Source organism: Mauremys reevesii, linkage group 14 (genome assembly GCF_016161935.1).
Source record: "Mauremys reevesii isolate NIE-2019 linkage group 14, ASM1616193v1, whole genome shotgun sequence".
In the NCBI taxonomy this organism is placed as follows: Eukaryota; Metazoa; Chordata; order Testudines; family Geoemydidae; genus Mauremys; species Mauremys reevesii.
Window position 1 is genome coordinate 45,241,831 of NC_052636.1, and position 18,118 is coordinate 45,259,948.

The following is an 18,118-nucleotide window of genomic DNA, read 5'->3' on the forward strand; positions in this document are numbered from 1 at the left end:
AGGAAATATCTCGGGTAGAGAAAGGGAGGGGACAGGATGTGACAAACCTGCTGACACTAGTGTAGTTTAGGGTGTGATGGGTTGTCACCCCGGGTGCAGTCTGGGAGGGTTCTGGGAACCGCTGTGCCCTCTAACCCTCAAGCTGGGCTGGCCCTTCTCACGCTGCTTTGCTGGAGATTCAGCCAGCCTCTCCAGGGCCTGTTATCACCCAACACGACACCAGATGGCGCCATGCATCCAACTAAGCTACCTGAGTGCTTTACCTGAGCTGCTCAAGGACAGATAGAGACAACAGCCAATTTCCCAGCTCCCCAACCTTGCACACCTGCTGTAGTATAAATTTAGAATTCTACCATCTTATAGTGCACAGGGATCTGTATAATGTAAGCTCATTAATATAGTTCGCCTTCCCCTCGATATGGGAAAGATGTGCACAACAAGCCTGTGCTAACCAAGCTCAGCTTTTCCCCAAACACTTCACTCAAAATGCACTGATTAAGATAAAGCATAAAACAAGTTTATTAATGGCAGAAAGGTAGATTTTAAGTAATTATTGTTAGAACAAAAAAGGAGCCGGTTGATCCAGAGGCGGATATGAATACAGGCTTCTTTATTGCGTTACTTGTTCCCCTTGACCCAACTATCGAGTAAGCACTGGATTAGTTACATCACATGCCTTTTATCTAAGTTTGTATGTAAACACCTACATCCATTACAACACCCCCAAACCCCTCATTAAGTAGTAGAAACACTCATACAATTAGTATACCCACCCCTATCCACTATCACAGTATTACACATATCATAGAGGCATTTTTACCTTGAAAATACCGTTCTTTGTAATAACGTGTTGCCACAAATTTCCCTAAACAGCAGTTCTCAGGGTATGGAGGAAGGGTCAATGAGCAGTTCTCGGGGAGGGAGGGAGGGGCCATAAGCCAGGGCTTGTTTATGTAGCTGGGAGGGGGAGGGGGAGATAACATTTCTTTTACTTTCTTTCACACAAAGGACATTCATTCCGTCAACTACATTTCTCATGCAGCTGCATCAATGTCAATTCTTACAAGCAACAGGGAAAGGAAAAATATGGCAACTTATTTGTTAAGCAAAGAATTACTGCCTGCTTATGCCTTTGTCCCCAATGGATGTCAGCACATTAGCAGCTTCCCAGCTGTTTTATTGAACCCTAACGTATCCCAACAATTCTAAGTGATAGGAAACAGATCAAAGCCGATTACTTAGCAGATAACCAAAAACTCAAACTAAGCCTAACATACTAGATGGATAGAATTTGAATTAGCAATTTCTCACCCTGACTGATGATACAAGCAGTCCCCCAAGTTTCCATACACAAGCTAGAAATCCCTTTACCCTGGGAGCAGCAGTTCCCCCAGTTCAGTCTTTGTTCCTCACGTGTTTCCAGGAGTTCGCTTGTGTGGGGAATGAGGCCAAGAGATGATGTCACACCCCACCTTATGTAGCTTTTCCATAGGGCAGGAACCATTTGTTCCAAACTAAGTTCCCAGTCCAGTTTGTGGAAAAATACAGGTACCAAAATGGAGTTCGTTGTCATGTGGTCTAGTCACATGTCCTAGCATGTCCTGCTGAGTCATAGTAGCCATGACTCATAGGCTGGCTGAAACAATCACAAGAAGGCTAAGCTCTTCCATGGTCCATTGTCTTTGTTGATAAACCATCAGCTCTGTCTGGCTTCTTCATTGTTGTACCTGAAAGGCTCGTTGTGGGTGATACCCAGAGTAAGCACATTTGAAATACAGCTACAGAGTCAATATCCATAACTTCAAATACAAACATGATCCATGCACACAAATAGGATAATCATATTCAGCACATGACGCATCTTGCACAAAATGCATCATAATTATGTCCTAATCATATTATAACCATACCACTATGCTGAATATGGGGTGTAGTGTCTGATAGGGCCTAATTTCAAGGCACGGGATTTGGGAATGGAACTTCTCCTCTTTGTGGAACAGGAAATAACCCTCCAGCCAGGGCTGGGAAAACTTCCCAGACTCCCAGTGCTGGAGCCTGAATCTACTGCCACTTCATTAGTTACCACCACCCGCAATCTTTGTGATACTGCAAACTTTATCCGTGATTATTTTATATTCTGTTCTAGGTCATTGATAAGAATGTTAAATAGCACACGGGCAAAAAGCAATCCTTGTGGGAACCCGCTAGAAATAAATCCACTCGACCATGGTTCCCCATTTACAATCCCAGTTTTTAATCTATTTAATGTATGCTGTGTTTATTTTGTATCATTCTAGTTTTTTAGTCAAAATATTGTGCTGAATCAAGTCATATGCCTTACAGAAGTCTAGATATATTACATCAATAATATTAGCTGCAACCAAACTTTTGATCTCATCTAATAAGGATATCCAGTTAGTTTGATAGGATCTATTTTCTCTAAACCTTTGTTAATAGGTACTAATTATATTACCTTCCTTTAATTCTTTATTAACGAAATCCAGTATCAACGGCTCCATTATTTTGCTCAGTATTGATATCAGACTGACACTCTTGTAATTAGCTGGGTCATCTCTTTTACACTTTTTAGTATTGGCACAGCATTAGCTTAATTCCAGTCTTCTGGAATTTCCCCAGTGTTCCAAGTCCTAATTACAATCAACATTAATAGTCCACCACGCTCCTCCACCAGGTGTTTAAAACTCTTGGATACAAGTTATCTGGACCTGCTTATTTAAACATGTCTAACTGTAATAGCTGCTGTTTAATGTCCTTGTGAGTTCTTGTTGGAATGGAAGGAGTGTCGTCAACATCTTATGATACGAGTACAGCATCTGTTTTTCTCCAAATTCAGGAGAGAACACTTATTGAACACTTTTACCTCTTCTGCATTATTTTTGATAATTCTGCCATTTCCGTCTAGTAATTTATCACTACCATTGTTAGGATTAATATACTTTTCAAAACTTCCTTCTTATTTTCATTGATTGGTCATTGATTTCTAATAGCTTCCTGTGACGAGGTGATTCTGGCGGGACCCAACTGAGAGTGCCAATTCAGGACCACTTTCTCAAACAGGGCAGTCACAGCCCTAGGCTGGGGTTTTTCCACCTCTAAGGCAAACTAAACCAGCCAGACAAAAAGGACTTGGTTTCACCCCACTGGCTAACCACAAGTCACACGAGCAATTTCCTTAGACACTCCAGGCTCCCAGTATCACCACCAGTGCCACCTGTCCGGGAAGGAATGGTTATGAAAACCAACACCCCAATAAAAGAAAAAGGTTCTTTCGATTCCAAAGAATCAAGCCCCAGACCCAGGTCAATATACACATCAGATCTTACCCACAAATCACGCTGTTGCCAATCCTTTAGAATCTAAAATCTAAAGGTATATTCATAAAAGGAAAAAGGTAGAGATGAGAGCTAGAATTGGTTAAATGGAATCAATTACATACAGTAATGGCAAAGTTCTTAGTTCAGGCTTGTAGCAGTGATGGCATAAACTGCAGGTTCAAATCAAGTCTCTGGAGAACATCCCCCGCTGGGATGGGTCATCAGTCCCTTGTGTAGAGCTTCAGCATGTAGCAAAGTCCTCCAGAGGTAGAAGCAGGATTGAAGATAAGATGGAGATGAGGCATCAGCCTTATATAGGCTTTTCCAGGTGTAAGAACCTCTTTGTCCTTACTGTGGAAAATTACAGCAAAATTTTGTCTGGGGTCACATGAGCCAGTCCCTGCATACTTTGCTGAGTCACAAGGCGTGTCTGCCTTCTCTCCATGGGTCAATTGTGTAGCTGATGGTCCTTAATGGGCCATCAAGCAGGCTAGGCAGAGATAACACCAACTTGTCTGCGATGTCTCCCAGAAGAACAGCACCAGCTTGAACTACAGACAGTATAGAGCCAATATTCATAACTTCAACTACAAAATGATACATACATACAGACAGCATAATCATAACCAGCAACCCATAATCTGGTCTTAGACACCTCATATGACCCCCTTTACATCAGATTTGGTGCCACTACAGGACTTTGGTTGCAACCCATGTTCTATATGGTCCCAATTTATATCAATAACTTACCAATAATTCCCTTACCAATTTTCTATAATTCTGACCTTCTAACTCAGGAGTGAGCAACCTTTCAGAAGTCTTCATTTATTCACTCTAGTTTAAGGTTTTGAGTGCCAGTAATACATTTTAACATTTTTAGAAGATCTTTCTCTGTCTATAATATATAACTAAACTATTGTTGTATGTAAAGTAAATAAGGCTTTTAAAATGTTTAAGAAACTTCATTTAAAATTAAATTAAAATGCAGAGCCCCCCGGACTGGTGGCCAGGACCCGGGCATTGTGAGTGCCACTGAAAATCAGCTTGCGTGCTGCCTTCAGCACCCGTGCCATAGGTTGCCTACCCCTGTTCTAACTAATATTCTTTACTACTGACTTCCCTTTTCTTTCTTATATTTTATTTGGAGAGTGTTTCCTACCAGGGAGCCATTAGTAGGGTCCAGAGCCAGCCCCATCTCCTATATCAAGCTCTGGCTAGTAGGTATGTGATAAATGTGACGACCCTGCCTCCGTCTGTCAGCTGGGAGACACAAAGTTTCTCTCTTTCTACCCTCTGATGCCGCCTGTCTGTTCTAGGCAAGGTTGGGTGGGACTCTGTTAACATGTGCCTCCCGGGGCTTCCATTTACCTGGTGCTGCTGTTCCGTGAATAGTGGGGCTGTGAGTGGGGCAGCAGTTACTGAGTGTTGGACTCTTGCTCTTTCAGGGGCCGATGACCTTCGAGGAGGTGGCTGTGTATTTCACCAAGGGGGAATGGGCTCTGCTGGACCCTGTTCAGAGAGCCCTCTACAGGGATGTCATGCAGGAGAACTATGAGACGGTGACCTCGCTGGGTAAGGAGTCCTGTCCCCTGGGTTATTAGAAGCTGTGGGTCTCTGAAGAACCTGAGCAGTAATAACTTTATACCTTTATTCGTCATACAAGTTTTGACAAGTTTCCTTGCCCCCTTTTTGCCTTATCTCCCACCCACTAGTACCATTTTTGGACATGTGCCTTTTGGTGCTGTCAGTCATTTTAAATTGCATTGAATGTATCCTTATTGGCTACATTCATAACTACATTAATCACTGCAGCTTTCATGCCTTTTCCTCATTTTAAGAGGAAAATATGCTGCCTGTAGAATTCTAAATTGAGTAAATAGGTGTGTGACTCATGCCTGGCTTGTGTGACAGTCAGATGAGCTCTTTTAGGAGAGCGTGTAATGTTGCCGTTCAGGATCCCATGGCTGAAGGGATAAGCGAGCCGTGGGAGGGACGGAGATGGGGGGTAGTAGATATGCCAGGACATGGGGCGGGTGTGTGCAGGGTTAGAGCTAAGAAGCAGCAGGGAGGTAGGAGGCTGTGAGAGACGAGGAGAAAATACAAGAAGTTCTCAAGGCTCCGGGAGGTGGTGCTGGCTGAGAGTAATGGGAAGAAGGGGAGGGGAGTGTGGAGGAAGGGCACCCAGGAAGTGGGGTGGGTGGGTCAGTGGGAGGGAGGAGAGGTTTGGGGATCTGGAGCTGTGGGGGATCCCAGACCTTTAACCCCAAATCCCTACCCAAGCCTTGTTGCTTTAGAGCCTCCACTCCAGTTTTATTTCTGTTCAGTTTCACTTTATTATACATTTTTTCCCCAAATATTATTATTTTAACTCTTGACCTCCCTCTCCCACTCATTACCCCCCTCCTCACATAACCTCCCCATCTCTGTGCACAGCAACCCCGGCCACCGATCCTGAGTCCTTGCTGCATCCTCCCTCCCAGAGCAGGGCCCCTACCCAGGCACAAATGGGCACTTCGTTGATGATGTGTCAGGGTGGTATAGTCTGTACAATTTTTACACCTATAAGATTACATATTCCGAAGCCCTTCACACCAGTCGGGCTTATCTCTATACGCCAATACCGTCTGTTCCCCAGTGTTCCCTTCCCAGCTCTGATGCTGCAGAGCCTTGCCTGTGTCCCTGTTCCCGTTCGCCCCTAACCAACATTCGACATTCATGGGGCCTCATCTGGAGCACTGTGTCCAGTTTTGGGCCCAACACTATAAGAAGGATGTGGAAAAATTGGAAAGCATCCAGCGGGGGGCAACAAAAATGGTTAGGGGACTGGAGCACATGACTTATGAGGAGAGGCTGAGGGAACTGGGATTGTTTAGTCTGCAGAAGAGAAGAATGAGGGGGGATTTGATAGCTGCTTTCAACTATCTGAAAGGGGGTTCCAAAGAGGATGGATCTAGAGGTACGTCTTCACTACCCGCCGGATCGGCGGGTAGCAATCGATTTCTCGGAGTTCGATATATCGCGTCTCATCTAGACGTGATATATTGAACTCCGAACGCGCTCCTGTCGACTCCGGAACTCCACCACCGTGAACGGTGGTGGCGGAGTCGACGGGGGAGCCGCGGACGTCGATCCCGCGGCGTGAGGACGGGTAAGTAATTCGAACTAAGGTATTCGACTTCAGCTACGCTATTCGCGTAGCTGAAGTTGCGTACCTTAGATCGAACTCCCCCCCCAGTGTAGACCAGGCCTAGACTCTTCTCAGTGGTAGCAGATGACAGAATAAAGAGTAATGATTTCAAGTTGCAATGGGGGAGGTTTAGGTTGGATATTAGGAAACACTATTTCACTAGGAGGGTGGTGAAGCCCTGGGATGGGTTCCCTAGGGAGGTGGTGGAATCTCCTTCCTTAGAGGTTTTTAAGGTCAGGCTTGACAAAGCCTTGGCTGGGATGATTTACTTGGGGATTGGTCCTGCTTTGAGCAGGGGTGGGACTAGATGACCTCCTGAGGTCCCTTCCAACCCTGATATTCTATTATTCCAATTTCCTTCCTCCCTCCTGTTTGACCCCATTTATAGAGTAATATTCTCAGCTATACCTTAACCAGTAATTGTGCTGAAATTTAACTAACCAATTCTAACATATTGTGACATAATTCTCTAACCCAGGCGTCGGCCACTTTTCAGAAGTGGTGTGCGGAGTCTTTATTTATTCACTCTAATTTAAGATTTCATGTGCCAATAATACATTTTAACATTTTTAGAAAGTCTCTTTCTATAAGTCTATAATACATAATTGAACTATTGTATGTAAAGTCAGTAAGGTTTTTAAAATGTTTAAGAAGCTTCATTTAAAATTAATTAAAAATGCAGAGCCTTCTGGACCGGTGGCCAGGACCTGGGCAGTGTGAGTGCCACTGAAAATCAGCTCGTGTGCCGCCATAGGTTGCCTACTCCTGCTCTAACCAATTATAAACCACTACCCTAATTAACTTACACCTGGCAACATTAATTATACAGGAGAGAGAAACAATTAGAGAACCAGACTGATTAACAATGTAAAAGTGGTGGCCATAAAGATAAAGCAATACAGAAATGAGGGTTTCACAACCACAACCATAGTTATAAGTGATTTCTTGCCAGACAGAATGCTATCAAATTAAGGTTTCTTTAACCATCTTAAGATCCAGACAGGACTGTCTTCCTAACAGCCCAGTAGCACCTTATTTCAGTGTGACTGGTTTGGGATGTGAGGATGTGACCCTTCGCTTCCCAGCTTATGGCTGCCCCTGCTGCTTAGCCAAAGGCCTTAGCCTAAGAACAAGGCCTCAGGCTGTCCTAGTGAGAGAAGGCCCAGACACAGGCAGACTGTGATTTTGATTCTTTGTTTTCATACTCCTGTAACTAGCTAAGTGATAAAAATACACCTAAGTGTGTGGGGAAGGCTTTGCAGGCAGGCCTGAATATCGCAATTCTAACAGAGGGTTCTACCCCTTCCCCCATGCTGTGTCTGTCTTGTCTATTTAGACTGTAAATTCTTCAGAGCACGGGCCATCTACTATTCTGCATTTGTACTGTGCCTAGCACAACGGAGACACACTGTTAGTTGGTCCTTAGGCCTAAGGTAATGCGTATGATTAATAATAATAATAACTCTCCTGCCACTTGGAGCCAAGGAAGCTGGTCTTGGGATGTTACTGCTTAAAAATGATCTGAGCTTAAAACCATGGAATATTCTTTGTGACAAGTATCCCACAAATTCCACCGACCTCCCTTGTTTTCTTTGTCTGGCTTAGGGTTTCTAAATTCCAAACCTGATGTGGTCTCACAGCTGGAACGAGGGGAAGAGCCGTGGGTCCCGGACCTCCAGGGTTCTGAGAAAGAAGTGCTCCCGAGAGCTGCCTGCACAGGTGAGGACTTGGTTAAAGCAAGTCAAAAACTGTCCGTGAATACAGGAAACATTCGGGATGCCCTACAAAGACCTTGTGAGCTCTCCAAGTTCAGGATTGTTCCCTGCAGATGTGGAATAATTAGGCAGATGTCACTCATGGCTTCCCACCTATCCTGACTAACAACTGGCAGCAGATCCCTACCTGATCCCACTTTCCCCTGCATGTTCTGGTGAAATGCAGACCAAAACTGATCCCTTCCTCTCTCCTCTGGGGAAAATCAGCTCCTGATAGGTTTGATCTCTCCTGCACATATTTTGGTTTGTTCATCCCTTTTAAAATTCCTGTCTCTGAGATTTCCTTTCTCTCAGGCACAGGGAGTGACCTATGTCTGGATTCTCTCTGTCTCCCATCAGGTGATAGGATGGTGCGTGAGAATGAGATGCAGAAACCCCAGCAGGAAGATGCTGAGCAAGGAGCACCACATGGGACGTTATCAGGAAGACCCAAAGGGAATGTTTCCAGGAGTTGTGCACTCCGAGAAACAGTAAAAGCCTCTGAGACTCAGCAGAGGCCAGAGGAGAACTTCAGTAGCCTCTCAGCCCTTATTATACGTGAGAGAATCAACTTGGAAGAGACAAACTACACATGCGACGAGTGCGGGGAAAGCTTCAGTCAGCGCTCACACCTTATCAGACATCAGAGAATCCACACAAAAGAGACGCCCTGCACGTGCTCTGAGTGCGGGAAAAGCTTCAGTCAGCGCTCAAACCTTATCACACATCAGAGAATCCACACAGGGGAGACGCCCTACACGTGCTCTGAGTGTGGGAAAAGCTTCAGTCAACGCTCAAGCCTTATCACACATCAGAGAATCCACACAGGGGAGACGCCCTACACGTGCGCTGAGTGTGGGAAAAGCTTCAGTCAGCTCTCAAGCCTTATCAGACATCAGAGAATCCACACAGGGGAGACGCCCTACACGTGCGCTGAGTGCGGGAAAAGCTTCAATTCGCGCTCAAACCTTATCACACATCAGAGAATCCACACAGGGGAGACGCCCTACACGTGCGCTGAGTGCGGGAAAAGCTTCAGTCTGCGCTCACACCTTATCAGACACCAGAGAATCCACACAGGGGAGACGCCCTACACGTGCTCTGAGTGCGGGAAAAGCTTCAGTCAACGCTCACACCTTATCAGACATCAGAGAATCCACACAGGGGGAGACGCCCTACACGTGCGCTGAGTGCGGGAAAAGCTTCAGTCGGCGCTCACACCTTATCAGACATCAGAGAATCCACACATGAGAGATCTCCTACACATGCTCTGAGTGTGGGGAAAGTTTCACTGAGCACTCAGACTTTGTCAGACATCGTAGAATCCACAGTGGAGAGAGACCCTACACATGCTCTGCATTTGGGAAAAGCTTCAGTCAGATGTCATTCTCTATTAGATATCAGAAAATCCAAATGGGAGAGAACTGTAAGAAATGCCTTTATTAGGGCTTCCCGAAGATTTGTTTTAAAAAATCACATTTGCTAATTCCAATATAGTGATCTTTGCACCATCTTCACTGTGGTCTCTCAGCTCTGCCGGATGAGTTGCCTGCTTCAGACTTTTGCAGTTCACCCCTCTTTGGGGTCAGTCCTGTGATCTTTTCTATCAGCTCCTTTCCTTTTGACTTGTAGGAGCGTGTGTCCCTCCAGCCAGGAATTTCATCAGCTCCAGGTGGGGGAGAGAGGGTTGATGCCAACAAGCTACCCTGAGGCAAAAGTTACCTGTGCCTTACATCCACTAGGACTGTACATGGAATTGGGTGCTCAAGTTAGTGATTTTGGTGTAAAAGACAATTATAGTTGTAGAGCAGAAGCAGCCCAGGAGTGAACCTAACAGACAATGATCAAGTGATCTCTCTCCTGCCATCCATCTCCACTCTCTGACAAACAGAGGCTAGGGACACCATTCCTTACCCATCCTGGCTAATAGCCATTAATGGACTTAACCTCCATGGATTTATCCAGTTCTCTTTTAAACCCTGTTATAGTCCTAGCCTTCACAACCTCTTCAGGCAAGGAGTTCCACAAGTTGACTGTGTGCTGTGTGAAGAAGAACTTCCTTTTATTTGTTTTAAACCAGCTGCCTATTAATTTCATTTGGTGGCCCCTAGTTCTTGTATTATGGGAGTAAGTAAATAACTTTTCCTTATCTACTTTCTCCACATCACTCATGATTTTATATACCTCTATCATATTCCCTCTTAGTCTCCTCTTTTCCAAGCTGAAAAGCCCTAGCCTCTTTAATCTCTCCTCATATGGGACCCGTTCCAAACCCCTAATCATTTTAATTGCCCTTCTCTGAACCTTTTCTAATGCCAGTATATCTTTTTTGAGATGAGACAACCACATCTGTACATAGTATTCAAGATGTGGGCATACCATGGAGTTATATAAGGGTAATAATATATTCTCAGTCTTATTCTCTATCCCCTTTTTAATGATTCCTAACATCCTGTTTGCTTTTTTGACTGCCTCTGCACACTGCGTGGGCATCTTCAGAGAACTATCCACAATGACTGCAAAATCTTTTTCCTGATTTGTTGTAGCTAAATCAGTCCCCATCATGTTGTATGTATAATTGGAGTTATTTTTTCCAATATGCATTACTTTACATTTATCCACATTAAATTTCATGTGCCATTTTGTTGCCCAATCACTTAGTTTTGTGAGCTCTTTTTTAAGTTCTTCACAGTCTGCTTTGGTCTTAACTATCTTGAGCAGTTTAGAATCATCTGCAAACTTTGCCACCTCACTGTTTACCCCTTTCTCCAGATCATTTATGAATAAGGTGAATAGGATTGGTCCTAGGACTGACCCTTGGGGAACACCACTAGTTACCCCTCTCCATTCTGAGAATTTACCATTAATTCCTACCCTTTGTTCCCTGTCTTTTAACCAGTTCTCAGTCCGTGAAAGGACCTTCCCTTTTATCCCATGACAACTTAATTTATGTCAGAGCCTTTGGCGAGGGACCTTGTCAAAGGCTTTCTGGAAATCTAAGTACACTATGTCCACTGGATCCCCCTTGTCCACATGTTTGTTGACCCCCTCAAAGAACTCTAATAGATTAGTAAGACATGATTTCCCTTTACGGAAACCGTGTTGACTTTTGCCCAACAATTTATGTTCTTCTATGTGTCTGACAATTTTATTCTTTACTATTGTTTCAACTAATTTGCCCGGTACCGATGTTAGACTTACTGGTCTGTAATTGCCGGGATCACCTCTAGAGCCCTTTTAAAATATTGGCGTTACATTAGCTAACTTCCAGTCATTGGGTACCGAAGCCGATTCAAAGGACAGGTTACAAACCATAGTTAATAGTTCCGCAACTTCACATTTGAGTTCTTTCAGAACTCTTGGGTGAATGCCATCTGGTCCTGGTGACTTGTTAATGTTGAGTTTATCAATTAATTCCAAAACCTCCTCTAGTGACACTTCAGTCTGTGACAGTTCCTCAGATTTGTCACCTACAATTTGGCAATGTTTATGCTCCTTTCTAGGATTTGACTTCCACTTTTTAAAGGAAGTCTTTTTGTCTCTCACTGCTTCTTTTACATGGTTGTTAAGCCCCGGTGGCTCTTTTTTAGTTCTTTTACTGTGTTTCTTAAATTGGGGTATACATTTAAGTTGGGCCTCTATTATGGTGTCATTAAAGTGTCCATGCAGCTAACAGGAATTTCACTTTAGTCACTGTACCTTTTAATTTCTGTTTAACTAACCCCCTCATTTTTGTATAGTTCTCCTTTTTGAAATCAAATGCCACAGTGTTGGGCTGTTGAGATGTTCTTCCCACCACAGGGATGTTAAATGTTATTATATTATGCCGTTTATTTTGAGCAACTGCAGTTATTCGGGAGAGTACAGACAGGCAGAGTTTCCCCTCCCGAGGTAGGTCTCGGTTAGATAAACAATTAAGGCAAGCATTTATACCTTTTGTGACATACAGTAAGGAGCAACAACTGCATTTTGTTTGTACATATTCCTTTCTGATAGCTTACTTCTCTCAGCAATTTCTGCTACAATCTGCATTCTATTCTTATCTAACACAAGGTCGAAAACCAGCATCTCTTACAGTTCTTTTCTGCTCGCCCACGCCCTGCTTAGAAGTCTCCCGTTATTAGCTGTTAGTTAGCCTGGTAAATATCAAGTCCCTGAGAAAACACAGTTATACGAAGCAAAACAAAATCACAAATAGAAATGTCATTGGAAATTCACAAATTAAAAAGGAAAATGCAATTCCCATCACTTCATTGTATCTGGGCCATTCCTGTATTGAGAGTACCCGCTAAGGGCCCTGTGTGCTTATGGGAAACCTGGAGGAACTCATAGCACAGCCTGAACATGAAACTCAACTGCTCCCAGGTGCCGCAGTAAAACCCTTTCCCTGCTGTGATGTTAATGATTTTATGAAAATATGCTAATGAGTGTGAATATAATGTAACTGGAACATGTTTCATGCAAAAGGTCTCTTAAGCTTTGTAATGATACTGCACATTATCTACTGTGTGTGTTCAGCCTATTTGTATGAACCAATCATTCCTGTATCTGAAGCTAGAAATATGAACTATAACTCTGAGGTCCTGTTGTAATGATGCAAAGTGTGGGCCATTAATAGTGGTTTGGACTCCTGATGGCTCCCATTAACCAGGACAATTGACTGGAGATGGCTCTGTCCTGCACCATCTGTGAGTCAGGCCAGGAACAATGAAGGCTTGGGGTCTCACAGGGCATGTGACCATGTCACCTGGTACAGGAATCCATCTTAAACCTGGGGCTTTTCCCAGGAGAGACAAAAGATTCCTGCCTTGTACCAAAGCTGTTTAAGGGGGTGGAACAGAAGAAAGGTGGCTGCAGTCATGAGAAATCCCCTAGCTACCACCTGAGCTGGAACGAGGACTATACCAGGTGAAAATATTGGGCCCAGACAAGAAATAAGTCTAGTCTGCAAAAGAAACTTATTGGAAGATCTCTGAGGATGAGATTTTATCTGTATTGAGTTTCATACTGTATTAGTCTTAGACTTGCATGTTTTTGTTTTATTTTGCTCTATGGAGAATACAAACGCCACAGAGAAGGAAAAGTTAATGCCTTAGAAAAATCTGTGTGTGTTAGAGTGTCTAGGAACCACTCTCCTATAGCTTCTTTTCTCTGATTTCCTTTAGAAAATCTGAAGCAGGGAGCAGAAAACCATTGTCTTTTCTGAGGTGTGAGCTCAGGACCTACTGAGTATGAGACTGACATGCTGCCAACTATGCTAAGAAGGCCCAGGAAAATGTTTAGGCTCAGTGCATATAGGATCCTCCTACAGCAGTGACTGGAGCAGGGAAGGAACTGGAAGAAGCAGAGAAATCTGGTGCCCACAGACCTGTCCTGGCATCTTTCTCAGCAGCAAAGAAATCAATTTGCCCTTCCAGTGAACAATCTACTGGAACTAATGGCAGCACAGGGGGGATGTTTCTAAAGTATGCACCCACCTCTACATTTTAGAACTTACTCTCCTTTTTCTAGTGTAGCACTTTGTATATGAATTAGGCAAAACAAACTACACAGGTAAGAGAAACAAGGGCTTGAGAGAAAGCTTGAACTCATAACCCCAACAGATGGCCCCTCTGCACTAACCAGTTGCACCCCTAAAGATGTTTTTTAAACACATTTGGGAAGCAGGCAGTTATCAGTCTCTGTGGTTCACACCTTTGCCTGGTAATTGAAAGGCTGCTGGTTCAAACTTAACTCAAGTTGTGGCCTTTCAGCGATGAGACTCCAGTGCATTTTAACAGGAAGAAAATCTCTATTCTGGCTTTGCCCCATTTGACTCCTTCTGCCCATCTTCTCCCCCTCCCCCAGTCTCTTTCCTTCCCCACTGGGGCCATGCAGAGAGGAGCCCCAGTCAGTCTCTGTCACAGAGTCTGTATCCCATAAAGGGAGGGAAGGTTTACTTTAAAACATTGATAATGGGGAGGGGAGTGGTGCGTGGTTAGGGGGAGACAGGATGGAGAACTAACTGGGGCACAGAGAGATTCCCCCAGATTTGGGAGATCCCCTGCTGCCCCCCCATCAGCCAGCTGTGAGAAGAACAACTGTGGGGGTGGGGGGTCTCCACATGCTGCCCCTGCCCCAACTGCCAACTCTGCCAACTGTGGCAATGGGAGCTGCGGGGGTGGAGTCTGTGGGCAGCAGTGCGCAGAGACGCCCCTGGCCCTCCAGCTTAGGGGCTGCGGGTTGCTTTCGGGAGATGCCTGAGGTAAATGCTGCACCCCTCACCCTCTCCTGCAACCCCTGCCCCAGCCCAGACCCCACACCTGCACCCAACCTCCCTCCAAGAGCCTGCCCCCCACACTGCCTACTTCACCACAACCCCCTGACTGAGCCCAGACCCTGCACCCAAACTCTCCCAGAGCCCAACCCCTCTCTCTCCCACACCCAAACTCCTTCCCAGAGCCTTACACAGGTGTGTGGGGCAGGACTTGGTCCCATTCTGGGCACCACCAAAAATTATACAAACCTCCTGCCCAACCGTCTGCTGATGCACCTCAGCCCACACCCATGCAGGGTTTGAAGCTTTCGTTGCTTAAATTCCAGGATGCGGAGGGATTTCAGCTCCCCTTTGCCCAGAGGGAACCTTCACCCCACTCCTAACCAGGTTCTTGTCCATGGGATCACTGTAGGGGGGCTGGGTCCCTCGGTGTCTTTTCTCTGTCTAGGTGCAATAACTGGGGGCATCTGAGCACCCAGGACCTTCTGTGGGGCTGCCATTCCCCTTCCCCTTCTGTGGTCCCATCTGCCATTGACTCCAGCCTTTTTTCTATCCATCGTCAGCACCATCCCAAGCCAGCAGCACTCGCCTCAAAAAGACAGAGTCCAGTGGCACCTTACGGACTAACAGACATATTGGAGCATAAGCTTCCATGGGTGAATCCCACTTTGTGAGATGAATGTAGTGGAAATTTGCAGGGGCAGGTATAAGTATGCAGGCAAGAATCAGTCTAGAGATAACGAGGTTAGTTCAATCAGGGAGGATGAGACCCTCTTCTAGCTGTTGAGGTGTGATCACCAAGGGAGGAGAAACTGCTTTTGTAGTTGGCAAGCCAGTCACAGAATTCCCACTCCATTCATCTGACGAAGTGGGGATTCACCCACGAAAGCTCATGCTCCAATACGTCTGTTAGTCTAGAAGGTGCCACAGGACTCTGTCGCCTTTTACAGAGCCAGACTAACACGGCTTCCCCTCTGATACTCAAAAAGACAGTGTCCCCTGCTGGGAGTAAATCACTGACCTCTCTCTACCCTGCCCCTCTGTTTCCTTGCCTCTCAGGCTGTGCAGATGGGACCTTTCCCTCCAGTGCTGGAGGATTCGCCCTTCTCATCTACCATTGTCCCAAGCAGACAGCGGGTGGGAATCTTAAATGTACCGCGGTGACTTAGGAGCAGAACCCCCCCAGACCTTCCATGCAATTGTCACTTGCCCCTCACTGAGCAGGACTGAAACTGGTGCAGGGAGACTGGTGGGCCACATCCCCTCTGGGCATGAGCAAAGCAGCAGGGTGAAAAAATGATCATGGAGATGCTGGGGATTGAACCCAGGGCCTCATACACACAAAGCATGTGCTCAACCACTGAGCTACATCCCCTAACAGGTTGTGTTTGCTATGGGTTACACTCAGAGCCCTCCTGTTTCCAGAGCATCCAGTGACCTATAAGCTTCACGAGAAGCCCATTCCCCTCTCTGAGGACTAATCCTGCTTTCCTGGAGGTGACTTGTTCATAGGGGTCACTTTTCAGCAGGGCCAGATTCTATGTGTGGGGCAGAGAGAGTGGCTGCCCTGGTCTCAGGGTGCAGAGATACACTCAGCCCTCTCCCCTGCATTGGGTTGGGGGTGCGGCAATCCCCTGCTGCAAGGTCATAGTGGGGGATGCTGTGAGCAGCTCAACACCTCACCCTGGTGGCAGCAGTGGTACTCCAGGTATTTCTAGGATCTGCTATTTCCACTTGCCTGTGAAGTCCAGCCTTCCCCAGCACATTCACTGCAATGCAATTGGGTCACTGTTTCCATGGCTGAACAGCAAAGAATGGCTCCCAGTTTCCCTTCTATCGGCAGCAGGATTAGCCTGTGTCGGTGGTTAATGAGGTGGATCTAGTTGTAGATTGTTATTCATTCCCCACCTTGACAATTCACACAGTCCCTTTCCCAGGCAGATTCCCAGCACCTCAGTGATCCTGGTAGCAGGGTTGGGTCCTGAGATTTTCAGGGTTCTTTTCCCCTCCACCTGGAGTGAACTCAGCTTTTTCCTCATCCCAGACAATCCATGAAATAGCAGCAGCAGCATAAAGAAAGAGGGGAGGGAACATTTCACGGCCAGGGCTGGATGTGCCCAGAGCCCCCTGCTTGTCCATTGTTTCCATGGAATTTGGCCCCCTGCTTTGCACAAGGGACAGAGAAAGATCTTGCTGTTCCTATGTCTGTGCAAGGAAAATTGTGCTTCTGTATGAAAGAGAGGCGGGAAATGGCCCCAATGATGGGGCAATAGCCTCAGGGTTAAGAGCAAAGGACAATGATGGGAAGGTTCACAATTGACTCAGTAGTTGCATACAAAGGTGCAGGTTTGGCAGTGACACTGGGAAATTCTGGCTCCTTCTCAGGCTCAGGGTGGCCACCCCGGTCTAGATGTAGAAGTTACAACATTTAAACTTGAAAGAGGGGCCAATTTCCCCATCATTTCACACCTTTACACCCAAACACGATGACTTTCTGAATGAACCCTCCTCGTTCAGCCAGAAGATCTTGGGGTGGATGTAGGAGTCACTGGGTAAAATTCTCTGGACTCTGTTCTGAATCAGGTCAGAGCAGAGGTACCTAGTGATCTAGTCTGGCTGTAAAATCTATAGATCAGCACCATTAATATGAAGTTAATCCTCAGAAATGGCTGTTCCCCACCCATACCCCAGCAAAGGGCTCTCCAGGGAAGGGGGCTGTTGAGGAAGGGAAGAAGGAAGACGTCCTTCTCCCCCTGGATGAACTGGGCTCTGCACTTTGGACAGAAAGGAGGGGAAGGAAATGGCCACACGATGGCAGCAGAAACTAAGAAATGAAACACAATAGGCTTATGTCCACACTGCAATGTAACACCCACGGCTGCCCCATACCAGCTCAGGCTCCCGGGGCTTGGGCTGTGGGGTGGTAAATTTGCAATGTAGACATCTCGGCTCAGGCTCAGTACTGGGCTCTGAGACCCCACAAGGCTGGGAGGGAGTTTAGCAAGTAAAAAAGGTAGAACGGCAGTGGAGTATTACCCTGGTCTCAATGGCATTTCTCCATCGGTCTGTCTGCTTTGGGGCAGGGACAATAACACGTCCTGCTGCTTTTGTTATTTCAAAGGGTGGTTTAGGATTTTCATTCTCACACATGGTGCACGAAGCAGGACTCAACCCTCCGTGCAAACTAAACGAGCTGCACACAGATTCTGGCAGCCACAATGAGCATTTGGTGTGAGAGCTCAGACCTGCCCCTGTCCCAGAGGGGCGGGATCATCTGTGAGGACCGGACCACTGACCTATCAGCTCCTAACTCCCAAACTTTCAGTAACTATCCTCAGTGCCCGTGAGTGTAATTTAAACCATCAAAAGAGTCATAGTGGGCTAGACCATAGTCTGGACTTCAGGTCTGGAAAAGAACTGGCACAATCCATAGACCAGGTTGTTATATAAAATGCACATGGATTTTAACCCTTCACATACAGTAATGGGAAAGTTCTTGGTTCAGGCTTGTAACAGTGATGGAATAAACTGCAGATTCAAATCAAGTCTCTGGAGTCAATCCACAGCTGGGATGGGTCATTCAGTC

At 45.8% G+C, this 18,118-nt stretch overlaps 1 non-coding gene across 1 annotated transcript; it reads right to left on the reverse strand.

The window, feature by feature from the left end:
* Positions 1-15,835: 15,835 nt before the first annotated feature.
* TRNAT-UGU lies at positions 15,836-15,907 on the reverse strand. The gene has a single exon. It is a non-coding gene; the product is annotated as a tRNA-Thr (tRNA).
* Positions 15,908-18,118: the final 2,211 nt, after the last annotated feature.